The sequence below is a fragment of the Oryx dammah genome, unplaced genomic scaffold (genome assembly GCF_014754425.2).
Source record: "Oryx dammah isolate SB20612 unplaced genomic scaffold, SCBI_Odam_1.1 HiC_scaffold_26, whole genome shotgun sequence".
Taxonomy (NCBI): Eukaryota; Metazoa; Chordata; class Mammalia; order Artiodactyla; family Bovidae; genus Oryx; species Oryx dammah.
In genome coordinates this window covers 86695925-86709274 of record NW_024070210.1, presented here as the reverse complement: position 1 = coordinate 86709274, position 13350 = coordinate 86695925, and positions in this window count along the sequence as shown.

Here is a 13350-nt window from a genome sequence, read left to right as displayed (position 1 = left end):
AATCTGCAGATTGTTATTGGTGTGACTATTGCTGAAACAGGTGTTGGGTTCATAAATTTGCATAGTGAAATGTTTCTCTTGTGGCAGCAGCCCATGCCATAATTGGTGCCATCTGTATTTGTCTCTGGACGCTTGGTTTCTAATATGAAGGCAGAGAATCTTGTGCTGTCTAATTTCATAATGCTCATGTTACTCTGAGGGTGCTTGACTTTGGAGAAATGTTCACCATTTCTAAGGAAGATATGAACTGAAGGAAAATGTTCAAGTAATGACATGTTGCTTTTTCTTCATGGATTGTTTTCATTTCTGGGTACGTGAAACAAAATTAGGGCCACACCTACAGAACTGCTCCTTCAGAGCGCTAAGTGGGGAAGATCTAGCTAGAATGGAAAACCAACAGACCCTGTCAACATATTTATAATTCTCTTTTGACAGGCACTGTTTTCACTAGAACCTCTCTTTTCTGGAAGTTTTCTTTTTTCTTTTTAACCTCTCAATCAATTAGTACAAATCAGAGTTTGGAATGAACTTTTTCTTATATCTGACTCACCTTCTTTTCCACCAGAGAAAGCAGAAGGTATTTGGGTTGCAATTTTATCTTGGATCTGTTTCTAATGGGGGAAGGATAAATAGAAAATTGTATGAAATCTTAATTTTCAAACTCTGAAAGACAGTAACTGGAGCCATCTAATAAAGCACATCCTAGAACTATAAGCACAGTCTTTTCAATGAACACCACCTTTAAATCAACTTTATTGTCTTTAGCAATTCAAGCAGATTGCAAACCTTTAAGCCAAGTAACTGTTTTAGGTGTAATATTTATGTATTCTTTTACATTTTCCTCTCTCTAGGTCCATGAAGATCTTTATGAATTAAGGGAGAAATTAACAAAATTCCCACTTAAGGAAAAAGGCGGGGCTCTAGACATTCAGAATCTTGAAACAGCCATCAAAAGGACTGAAATGGGGTTAAAAGTAAGTAGAGCTTTAGATATTAAATAAAATCCTGGAAGGAGACAAAGATTCCTCCAGAAGAACTGTGCTTCTCACAGGCTCTGTGCAATTCTGGAACAGAGGGGGCTTTAGTTGGTCATCAGCTTTCCCATCCTGTTCCTTTTTTAAGAATGGTGATTATTAGCTGATTGATTGATTTACATCCTGTCACATGCCACAAAGAATGTGATATGGATAATATATGACTATGCAGTAATTTATGACCCCTAAAATGTGGTTTGATAAAAAGAATTTATAATTTTAAAAATAACTACTCTTAGTCCAACAGTAGGCCTGACAGAAAAGGATTCATACCAATACATCACAGAGAGTTTCTATTAGAATCACTGGGATTCTAAAAAATAAGAGTTCACTCTTCCTTAATAGCTTAAGTATTTTAAGATTTAAGTAATTTTTAAATATTATAACCTAGTTCATAACACTGGAAATAGAAATAAAGTAGATAGGAGGACTTTCCTGTGGTGGTGCAGTGGCTAAGACCCCAAGCTTCTAATGCAGGGGGGTCCTGGGTTCAATTTCTGGTCAGGATACGAGATCCCACCTGCTGTAACTAAGAGTTCACATGCCCCAACTAAAGATCCCACATGTTGCAATGAAGACCTGGCACAGCCGAATAAATAAATAAATATTTTTAAAAATAGATAGGAACTTCATTATGATAGATGGACCTAAGGGCACAGAAGAATCCAATCTTCAGACTAGGATAACACTCATATACAAAACCAGGATCTATTAGCCCGTGTTTCCAATAAAGACAGCCTCCATCGTCTAGACCTCTAATCAGCATCTCTACTCTTACTTCCAAGCTTCACTGTTGCGTCTTACTGGCTTCCTAGATCAGCTCCTGAGGCTGAGAGATGGGGTAATATGTTGTTGCCTCATCAGGTTATCATGCTGTTGTCCTAGATAACGTGATGGTGAGAGGGCTGGACCCAGCTGGAGTCTTTGGATTTGGCCATTTAAAATCATCTGTTACCTAAAGGCCAAACTCTTTCCTCATATGCTTGCTTGAAGTCCTGGTAAGAGAAAGACATTACTATGTCCATGGTACCTAGCAAGTTTCCCCGACCAAGTAGCAAACTGACTACTGTGCAGTTTCATTTGTGAAAAATGCTACAGGTCACTTAAGCTTTGAGTCTCAACTGTTTATGATGCTTTTTGGGATAAAGTAATTTGGCCTTGAGATGCCTAATGATACCTTAGGCTTGTAATAAACATAGCATGTTATCTCTTTTGGCTTAATTACATCAGTCAGAGGGTTAACCTAATGAAATGGAGAAAATTAGGTGAGGATTTCCAGTCCACTCTAATGGCCTAAACTTTAACTTTTCTGTAACAGATACACATCGAGAAGTATTTAAACGTTGTACACCAGCATGTGTTAACAACTCCTATTGATTATAACTTATATTCTTCTCATGCTTCCAAATGGTAAGTAAAATAGCCATTTTAGGGTCTAAAATAAGTACAAGAAAAAAAAAAACTTTTCTCACTCAGTGAGATGACTGTAAAGACAAAATTTCCTTTGCTTTGTTTATATCCATTCTAATTTCCATACAAGTTTTGCATATGAAGTTAATGGCAGAATTTAGACTTTAATAAAGTTATTCTGTTTTATTTTTCCTGCATTTCAGTGCTTGACATCATGACAGTTATTTCAGGGCCCTAGTTTTGGTTACATCTTTTGTATTTTTAGTAAAGCGTATCCCAAATTCAAGGGCTTTGCTGGTTGCTTAATAGGAAAGAATCTGCCTGTCAATGCAGGAGATGGATATTCAATCCCTGGGTCAGGAAGATCCCTTGCAGAAGGAAATGGCAACCCACACTAGTATTCTTGCCTGGGAAATCCCATGGACAGAGGAGCCTGGTAGGCTACAGTCTATTGTGTCGCAAAAGAATTGGACACAACTTAGTAACTAGACAATAACAACAACATGCCAAATTCAATTCCTATAGGAAATAGTTTAAAGCAAATCGATTTTTATGCTATTTAGATCATCTGGAGCTTTCTTTACAGTTTTTAGCCCGTCATGTGTGGAAACAGTGTCAGACTTTATTTTGGGGGGCTCCAAAATCACTGCAGATGGTGACTGCAGCCATGAAATTAAAAGATGCTTATTCCTTGGAAGAAAAGTTATGACCAACCTAGATAGCATATTGAAAAGCAGAGACATTACTTTGCCAACAAAGGTCCATCTAGTCGAGGCTATGGTTTTTCCACTGGTCATGTATGGATGTGAGAGTTGGACTGTGAAGAAGGCTGAGCCCCGAAGAATTGATGCTTTTGAACTGTGGTGTTGGAGAAGACTCTTGAGAGTCTCTTGGACTGCAAGGAGATCCAACCAGTCCATTCTGAAGGAGATCAGCCCTGGGATTTCTTTGGAAGGAATGATGCTAAAGCTGAAACTCCAGTACTTTGGCCATCTCATGCGAAGAGTTGACTCATTCGAACGGACTCTGATGCTGGGAGGGATTGGGGGCAGGGAGAGAGGGGGACGACAGAGGATGAGATGGCTGGATGGCATCACTGACTCGATGGACGTGAGTTTGAGTGAACTCCGGGAGTTGGTGATGGACAGGGAGGCCTGGCATGCTGTGATTCATGGGGTCGCAAAGAATCGGACACGACTGAGCAACTGAACTGACTGACTGGACTGACTGATGTGCTTTACTGTAAAGATGATTTTGGTATCCAGGGTAAACAAAACAGAAGTAATAAAACTTGCTTGAAATGGTGGCTCAGACGGTAAAGAATCTGTCTGCAATATAGGAGACCCAGGTTCAATCCCTGAGTCAGGAATATCTCCTAGAGAAGGGAATGGCTACCCACTCTAGTACTCTTGCCTGGGGAATTCCATGGACAGAGGACCCTGGTGGGCTATAGTCCATGGGGTCACAAAGAGTCAAACACGACTGAGCAACTAACATATACATTAATAATACAACCTAAGAGATGATTTATTAAAATTAGTATTGAGTTAAAGAGAAATGATCTTTTTACACACAACTATGTATAAAATAGATAACAGGTCCTAATAAGGACCTACTGTATGGCACAGGGAACTCAATACCCTGTAATGATTTATATAGGAAAAGAATCTAAAAAAGAGTAGATATATGTATCAGTATTAGTATCAGTTCAGTCACTCAGTCGTCTCTGATTCTTTGGAACCCCATAAACTACAGCACACCAGGCCTCCCTGACCATCACCAACTCCTGGAGTTCACCTAAATTCATGTCCATTGAGTCAGTGATGCCATCCCAACCATCTCATCTTCTGTCGTCCCCTTCTCCTCCTGCCCTCAATCTTTCCCAGCATCAGGGTCTTTTCCAATGAGTCAACTCTTTACATCAGGTGGCCAAAGTATTAGAGTTCAGCTTCAACATCACCCTCCAATGAACACCCAGAACTGATCTCCTTTAGTCTGGTTGGATCAGACTTGCAGTCCAAGGGACTCTCAAGAGTCTTCTCCAACACCACAGTTCAAAAGCATCAATTCTTCGCTGCTCAGCTTTCTTTATAGTCCAACTCTCACATCCATACATGACCACTGGAAAAACCATAGCCTCGACTAGATGGACCTTTGTTGGCAAAGTGATGTGTCTGCTTTTTAATATGCTGTCTAGGTTGGTCATAACTTTTCTTCCAAGGAGTAAGCGTCTTTTAATTTCATGGCTGCAGTCACCATCTGTAGTGATTTTGGAGCCCCCCAAAAGTAAAGTCTAACACTGTTTGCACTGTTTCCCCATCTATTTGCCATGAAATGATGGGACCAGATGCCATGATCTTAGTTTTCCTAATCTTGAGCTTTAAGCCAAGTTTTTCACTCTGCTCTTTCACCTTAATCAAAATGCTCTTTAGTTCTTCTTCACTTTCTGCCATAAGAGTGGTGTCATCTGCATATCTGAGGTTATTGATATTTCTCCCAGCAGTCTTGATTCCAGCTTGTGCTTCTTCCAGCCCAGCATTTCTCATGATGTACTCTACATATAAATTAAATAAGCAGGGTGACAATATACGGCCTTGACGTACTCCTTTTCCTATTTGGAACCAGTTTGTTGTTCCATGTCCAGTTGTAACTGTTGCTTCCTGACCTGCACACAGGTTTCTCAAAAGGCAAGTCAGGTGGTCTGGTATTCCCATCTCTTTCAGAATTTTCCACAGTTTCTTGTGATCCACACAGTCAAAGGCTTTGGCATAGTCAATAAAGCAGAAATCGATGTTATTCTGGAACTCTATTGCTTTTTCGATGATCCGGCAGATATTGGCAATTTGATCTCTGTTTCCTTTGCTTTTTCTAAAACCAGCTTGAACATCTGGAAGTTCATAGTTCACGTATTGCTGAAGCCTGACTTGGAGACTTTTGAGCATTACTTTACTAGCGTGTGAGATGAGTGCAATTGTGCGGTAGTTTGAGCATTCTTTGGCATTGCTTTTCTTTGGGATTGGAATGAAAACTGACCTTTTCCAGTCCTGTGGCCACTGCTGAGTTTTCCAGATTTGCTGACACATTGAATGCAACACTTTCACAGCATCTTCTCTTAGGATTTGACTTAGCTCAACTGGAATTCCATCACTTCCACTAGCTTTGTTCATAGTGATGCTTCCTAAGGCCCACTTGACTTCACATTCCAGGATGTTTGACTCTAGGTGAATGTATATACTCTAGGTGAGTATTTATGTATAATTGATTGTAAGCCAACCATAGTAAAAAAAAAAATTAAAAAGAAATAAAAAGAGAAATAACCTTTTCTTACTTTGGACCTTGTTCAGTCCAGGCCTTCTGAATTGAAGTGAACGTAGATCAAGGTTTTGTATGAAGCTTAAAATCCTGTGGTCCTTTTTGCATCATAAATATATATCAAGGGTAAATGAATCATATCAGACAGGGAGGTCAAGTTTCAGAGAGAAACTCAGGGATACAACCAGGTCCCAGCTCTCGTAGTGGGGAACAGAGCCTTGGGTGTTCAGTGTACCCGTTTCCTTTTCCCCTCCATGAAGGTAGTGCCACAGGCAACCATCATCCCTTGGCAGAGGCAACCCTTCCCTAGTCTGTCTAGTTTGAAGTCATTTATATCTTAGGGTTTTGTTTGTTTGTTTTGGCCATACTGTGCAGTTTGTGGGATCTTAGTTGCCCCATTAGATATCAAACCCATGCCCTTGGCAATGAAAGCATGAAGTCTTAACTACTGGACCATCAGGGAATTGCCCTATCTTAGATTTTTAAATTTGAGAATATAAATATGATTTTCAAATAGGTTGATATAAATCATCATTTGAAACAAGGAATCTGTAGGCAAAATAACAAAAGGGATTCTTGGAGAAGAAAATATTGGAGGTTATTTTACTACCTCATATTGACTCAGTTCTAAATTAAAAGAATAGGGACTTTCCTCATGTCCAGCAGTTAAGACTCCACACTCCCAATGCAGGGGGCCTGGGTCTGATCCCCAGTCAGGGAACTAGACCCTACATGCAACAACTAAGACCCAGCACAGCCAAATAAACAAATATTAAAAATAATAATAAATTAAGACAGCCACACAAGGCAAACTGGGAGGACTATTTAGATGGCAGCCAGGAGATCTGTAGTAGGTGGGGAGTGTGTATCCAAGAGATGGAGTGTACACATAGCAATGAGAAAGCTCCAGCATGGAGAAGGTAGGGGAAGTAGGACGGGAGACGAGATGTCTGTCACCAGCTCTAAAGAGAGTTCTCCTGTCCTGTGTCCAGTTCCTTTTTGTCTTCTCATCTTGACAGAGTTTCTGGGCTGCAGTTTTGCACGCTATGCTAGCTGAAGAGAACAGACTAGGTAGCAGAGAACCAAATATAAAGATTCTGGCAGAGCACTTTGCTTGCACAGTTCTCCATGGCCAAGGAGCGCCCTTGCCCCTCTTAGGTTCTAGAAGAGTGGAGAAAGATGTGAACTGGGGTGTGGAGCTGGAACCCAGAAATGGTCTTTGCATCCTTCCTTTCCTGTTCAATAAAGTAATACAACCACTGGCTGTCTTATCAGGAAGATGGGAGCCTGGCAAGTTCGTAGGAGCCCTACAAGCCTGGGGGAGCATCTCAGTCATAGCTGTGGATTTGGGAGGCTAAAGTGGCCTCAGATTTGAAAATGAAATGAAATGAGCCATGGTCAAAAACTGGAGAGAGTCCAAACTGGGTCTTAAAAGTAAGCAGATCCAAGGCAGTCCCTGGGAGTGGAAGGTGTAACCTTTTACATATAGGATGGATAAACAACAAGGTCCTACTGTATAGCACAAAGTACTATATTCAGTATCTTATGATAAACCATAATGGAAAATAATATTTTTAAAAAGAATGCATATATATGTATAACTGAATCACTTTGCTGTATAGCAGTAATTAACACAACACTATAGTCTAACTATCCTTCAATTTTTAAAACTTAAAAAGAACAGTGAGGCCCAGACTAGAGTCCAGTCAACTGTCTGCAAGTGTCCTCTCCTACACCATAGCTATATAAAAGCCAAGAAGTCTAATTTTTACAGAGGCTGGTTTTCCTTTTTCACCAGTATTGCTCAAGAAAAAAATCTGGTGGTATTTTGTCTGGTAGAGACAAACCCAGTAGGTACACAACGTGATGGCAATGGATTCCAGCAAATGGAAGATTTCCCCAGCAGTCATTCAAAGACAATGATAAGGATATTATCAAAAGTGGTATATTTTCTCCAAAGAGCTCAAAGTGCTTTTGTATTGTTTTCAAAATAGGTTTCATTATTATTCCCACTTTGGCAATGATTCTTCTTCTCTGTCAAAGTGTGGTTCTTCCTCTTACCATTGCTGGCTTGCACAGATTTTATTGCATGAGGTATCTGCTCACACCATTCTTAACGACCACCCTTTGCTCATTGACACTAGGAGGGTGACTACCATCTGTACCAACACCATCAGAACTGCACAGAAATCTTCATTTTATATTCTGTTACACTAGTGTTTGAGGGGGAAAAAAGAACAAAGCAAATAAATAATAGTGAGAAACAATGAGAAGGAAAGAAGAGGTTTCTGTTAAATGATAAGCATAGATTAAAAGGTATATTCTCACTCAGTTATTGGATGCCCTTAGAGCCATCCTCTTCTGTGTTGTTACAAGGCAGTACAGAAATCCCACTTATTCAGAATATGACTACATCCTAGAGACAAAGGGAGACAAAACACAGGGGACAAAATGTTTACACTTGGTCATCTAGGTGAAGGGTATTTGCATCCTCACTATCCTTTCAGTTTCTTTGGGGCTTTGGAGTTTTTTGAAACAAAAAATTAAAATTTTAAGAAGCATCATAAGAAAACAAATAGGAAAAACAGTTCCAACATATGGGATACAAAAATTACTAATACTCTTAAATACAAAGTGTTTTCTTGCCATAATCATAATAAAACACCTTGACATAGACAAAATGGCATCAGTGGACTACTCACAGAGCTAGAAATGCAAAGAACCAGTAAATATGTGAAAAATGCTTCATAACACTGTTGAACCATAGGAATACAAATTGAACTGTATAATGGGTTGGCTAAAAAGTTCATTTAGGTTCTTCTATAACATCTTACATAAAAACCTGAATAAACTTTTTGGCCAAACCAATATTACTCTTTTGCCTAACAAATTAGCAGTTCAGTTCAGTTCAGTCACTCAGTCGTGTCCAACTCTTTGTGACCCCATGGACTGCAGCACGTCAGGCTTTCCTGTCCATCACCAACTCTTGGAGACTACTTAAACTCACGTCCGTTGCATCGGTAATGCCATCCAGCCATCTCGTTCTCCGTCGTCCCCTTCTCTTGCCTTCAGTCTCTCCCAGCATCAGGGTCTTTTCCAGTGAGTCAGGTCTTCGCATCAGGTGGCCAAAGTATTGGAGCTTCAGCTTCAGCATCAGTCCTTCCAATGAATATTCAGGACTCATTTCCTTTAGGATGGACTGGTTGGATCTCCTTGCAGTCCAAGGAATTCTCAAAAGTCTTCTCCAACACCACACTTCAAAAGCATCAATTCTTCAGCGCTCATCTTTCTTTATAGTCCAACTCTCACATCCATACATGACCACTGGAAAAACCATGGCTTTGACTAGATGGACCTTTGTTGGCAAAGTAATGTCTCTGCTTTTTAATATGCTGTCTAGGTTGGTCATAACTTTTCTTCCAAGGAGCAAGCGTCTTTTAATTTCATGGCTGCAATCACCATCTGAGTGATTTTGGAGGCTTAGGAAAGAAAGTCTGTCACTGTTTCCATTGTTTCCCCATGTATTTACCATGAAGTAATTGGACCGGATCTTTGTTTTTGAATGTTGAGTTTTAAGCCAGCTTTTTCACTCTCCTTTTTCACTTTTTTCAAGAGGCTCTTTCGTTTCTCTTTGGTTTCTGCCATAAGGGTGGTGCTGTCTGCCCATCTCAGGTTGTGGATATTTCTCCCAGCAATCTTGATTCCAGCTTGTGCTTCATCCATTCTGGCATATGATGTACTCTGCATATAAATTAAATAAGCAAGGTGACAATATACAGCCTTGAGGTACACTCTTTTCCCAATTAGGAGCCAGTATGTTTTTCCATGTCCAGTTCTAAGAGTTGCTTCTTGACCTGCATACAGATTTCTCAGGAGGCAGGTAAGGTGGTCTGATATGCCCATCTCTTAAAGAATTTTCCACAGTTTGTTGTTATCCACACAGTCAAAGGCTTTGGCATAGTCAATAAAGCAGAAGTAGATGTTTTTCTGGAATTCTCTTGCCTTTTGTATGAGCCAACAGATGTTGGCAATTTGATCTCTGATTCCTCTGCCTTTTCTAAATCCAGATGGAACATCTGGAAGTTCTCGGTTCATGTCCCGTTGAAGCCTCACTTGGAGAATTTTGAGCATTACTTTGCTAGCATGTGAAATGAGTGCAGTTGTGCAGTAGTTTGAACATTCTTTGGCATTGCCTTCTTTGGGATTGGAGTGAAAAAACTGACCTTTTCCAGTCCTGTGGCCACTGCTGAGTTTTCCAAATTTGCTGGCATATTGAGTGCAGCACTTTCACAGCATCTTCTTTTAGGATTTGAAACAGCTCAACTGGAATTCCTTCACTTCCACTGGCTTTGTTCGTAGTGATGCTTCCGAAGACCCACTTGACTTCACACTCCAGGATGTCTGGCTCTAGATGAGCCGTCATAGTTATCTGGGTCATTAAGATCTTTTTTGTATATTTCCTCTGTGTATTCTTGCCACCTCTTCTTAACATTTTCTGCTTGTTAGGTCCATATAGTTTCTGTCCTTTATTGTGCCCATCTTTGTACAAAATGTTTCCTTGGTATTTCTAATTTTCTTGAAGAGATCTCTAGTCTTTCCCATTCTATTTCTTTGCATTGATCACTGAGGAAGGCTTTCTTATCTCTCCTTGCTATTATTTGGAACTCTGCATTCAGATGGATTTATCTTTCTTTGTCTCCTTTGCCTTTAGCTTCTCTTCTTTCCTCAGCTATTTCTAAGGCCTCCTCAGACAATCATTTTGCCTTTTTGCATTTCTTTTTCTTGGGGATGGTTTTAATCACTACCTCCTGTACAATGTTATGAAACTCCATCCAATGTTCTTCAGCACTCTTTCTATCAGATCTAATCTCTTGAATCTATTTGTCACTTTCACTGTAAGGGATTTTATTTAGGTCATAGCTGAATGGTCTAGTGGTTTTCCCTACTTTTTTCAATTTAATCTGAGCCACGGTCACGTCCCTGTCTTGTTTTGCTGACTGTATAGAGCTTCTCCATCTTTGGCTGCAAAGAATATAATCAGTTTGATTTTGGTTTTGACCATCTGGTGATATCCATTTGTAGAGTTGTGTCTTATGTTGTTGGAAGAGGGTGTTTCCTATAACCAGTGCGTTCTCTTGGCAAAACTCTGTTAGCCTTTGCCCTGCTTCATTTTGTACTCCAAGGCCAAATTTGCCTGTTACTCTAGGTATCTGTTGACTTCCTACTTTTGCATTCCAGTCCCCTATAATGAAAAGGACATCATTTTTGGGTGTTAGTTATAGAAGGTCTTGTAGGTCTTCACAGAACCATTCAACCTCAGCTTCTTCAGCATTAGTGCTTGGGGCATAGACTTGGATTACCGTGATATTGAATGGTTTGCCTTAGAAACAAACAGAGATCATTCTGTTGTTTTTCAGATTGCACCCAAGCACTGCATTTTGGTCTCTTTTGTTGACTCTGAGGGCTACTCCGTTTCTTCTAAGGGATTCTTGCCCACAGTAGTAGATGTAATGGCCCTCTGAATTAAATTCACCCATTCTAGTCCGTTTTAGTTCACTGATTCCTAAAATGTCAATGTTGACTCTCGCCATCTCCTGTTTGACCACTTCCAATTTACCTTGATCCATGGACTTAACATTCCAGGTTTCTATGCAATATTGTTCTTTATAGCATCACACTTTACTTCCATCATCAGTCACATCCACAACTGGGTGTTGTTTTAGCTTTGGCTCAGCCTCTTCATTCTTTCTGGAGTTATTTCTCCATTGATCTCCTGTAGCATATTGGGCACCTACCGACCTGGGGAGTTCATCTTTCAGTGTCCTATCTTTTTGTCTTTTCGTACTGTTCATGAGGTTCTTAAGGTAAGAATACTGAAGTGGTTTGCCATTCCCTTCTCTAGTGGACCACATTTTGTCAGAACACTCCACCATGACCCGTCCATCTTGGGTGGCCCTACATGGCATGGCTCATAGTTTCCTTGAGTTAGACAAGGCTGTGATCCATTAGTTTGTGATATAATTTGTTACAGAAAACTAACAAATTAGCAAAACATATAAAGCCACCCTAGTACTCAGTGCTGCTGAGAGGGCGGGAAAAAAAGGGCAGGTTTTTCTATAAGATATTAAGAGTTTTCCAAAATTAATGACAGATGATAAACCACACAGAGAATACCAGGCAGGTAAGTAGGCATTTAGTGTAAGTAGGCATTTTTCTAGCCAGGAGTTACACCATCTGCTATAACCGTCAGTATCTGAGGCTTCAATTTCACCAATTATCTTTGTTTTTAGCCTATTGTCTTTGTGTTTCCCTAGAGTCTCCTTCCTGTGTAGGATGTGAGCCTTGCAGTTCTTTCATCTGTAATCTTGTGTCTGCAGAAGTGGATGTAGTGTGTGTTGGAGGGAAGCATTCAATAATCCTGATTAGGTCTCAGTCTTTTGGAAGGTCTCAATCTTTTGGAAGGTCTGTGCCCCTGGACTCTTCACAAATTTTTCTCAGCATTTCCCCCCGCTCTTTGGTGAGATAGGAAGACCAAACGGGGCTGGAGTTGGCTAATTGCCCTCCTTCAGATCAGATAAAGCTCTGGTAAAATAGTTCTCTGTGAGACACAGCCTTCATTGCAGAGAACAGAACAAAGAACAGAGCTTGGAGTGTTTTGAAATGGCCTCTCTTGCTTTTCTTTGCCCTGCTAGAAGCAGGGGGGGGGTGGTTTTCCTCTGATGTTCACAGAGAAAATAAGGTGCATTGGCAGGCGGGTTCTTTACTGCTAGCGCCACCTGGGAAGCCAGTTGTAATTGCAAAGATGTTGATCCCTAAGTCTTTGCAATTACATAGAACAGTAGAAATTTAAAGATATAAGGATGAACTGCTTAGGAATAGCATTTTAAATATATTTAACATTGGCTATCTATCTTGTGACTTAACTTTATTTAACAAAATACAGCATATTGTATTTTTTTTAACCAAGAAATGTTTTATAGTGCAGTAATTCTGTCAATTGTAAGTCATATAAACTCAGCCAGAGATATAGGTTTTTATTCATGCTATAATGGTCCTTTTCAGACTTGGAAGTTCTTATGCTTAATAAACAACTGCAGTTTTATTGTGGTAAAAATACTAAAGTTGGTCAAATTTGTTGTAATTACCAATAGAATATTTCCTATCAAATGTAATTTAACTAGGAAACATTGTTTTAAATTACAATTTTGAAGCTTTAAGGATAGCAAATTTGATTTTAATATATATTTTTTTAAACTTAGGTTGTTCCCAGCTGTACTTGATCAGAAAACATTTATTTTCCCTCTGGAATCTGAGGGGAAACTTTGGCAACCCCAAAAGGAACACAGTTCATTTCCACGTGCCTTTCCAAGAATAAAGGTGGGTCAGAGAAATCCATAGAGACAGAAGGTGGATTGGTGGTTCCCAGAGGCTGGGGGAGGAGGTGGGGAGAGTTGGGAATGACTTGCAATGATTGTCAGGTGTCTTTGGGGATGACGAAGTGTCCTGGAATTAAACAGTGGTGATGGCTGCACAACTCTGGGAATCCACTAAACATTGACTTGTATACCTTGAAAGGGTGAATTTAATGTTTATG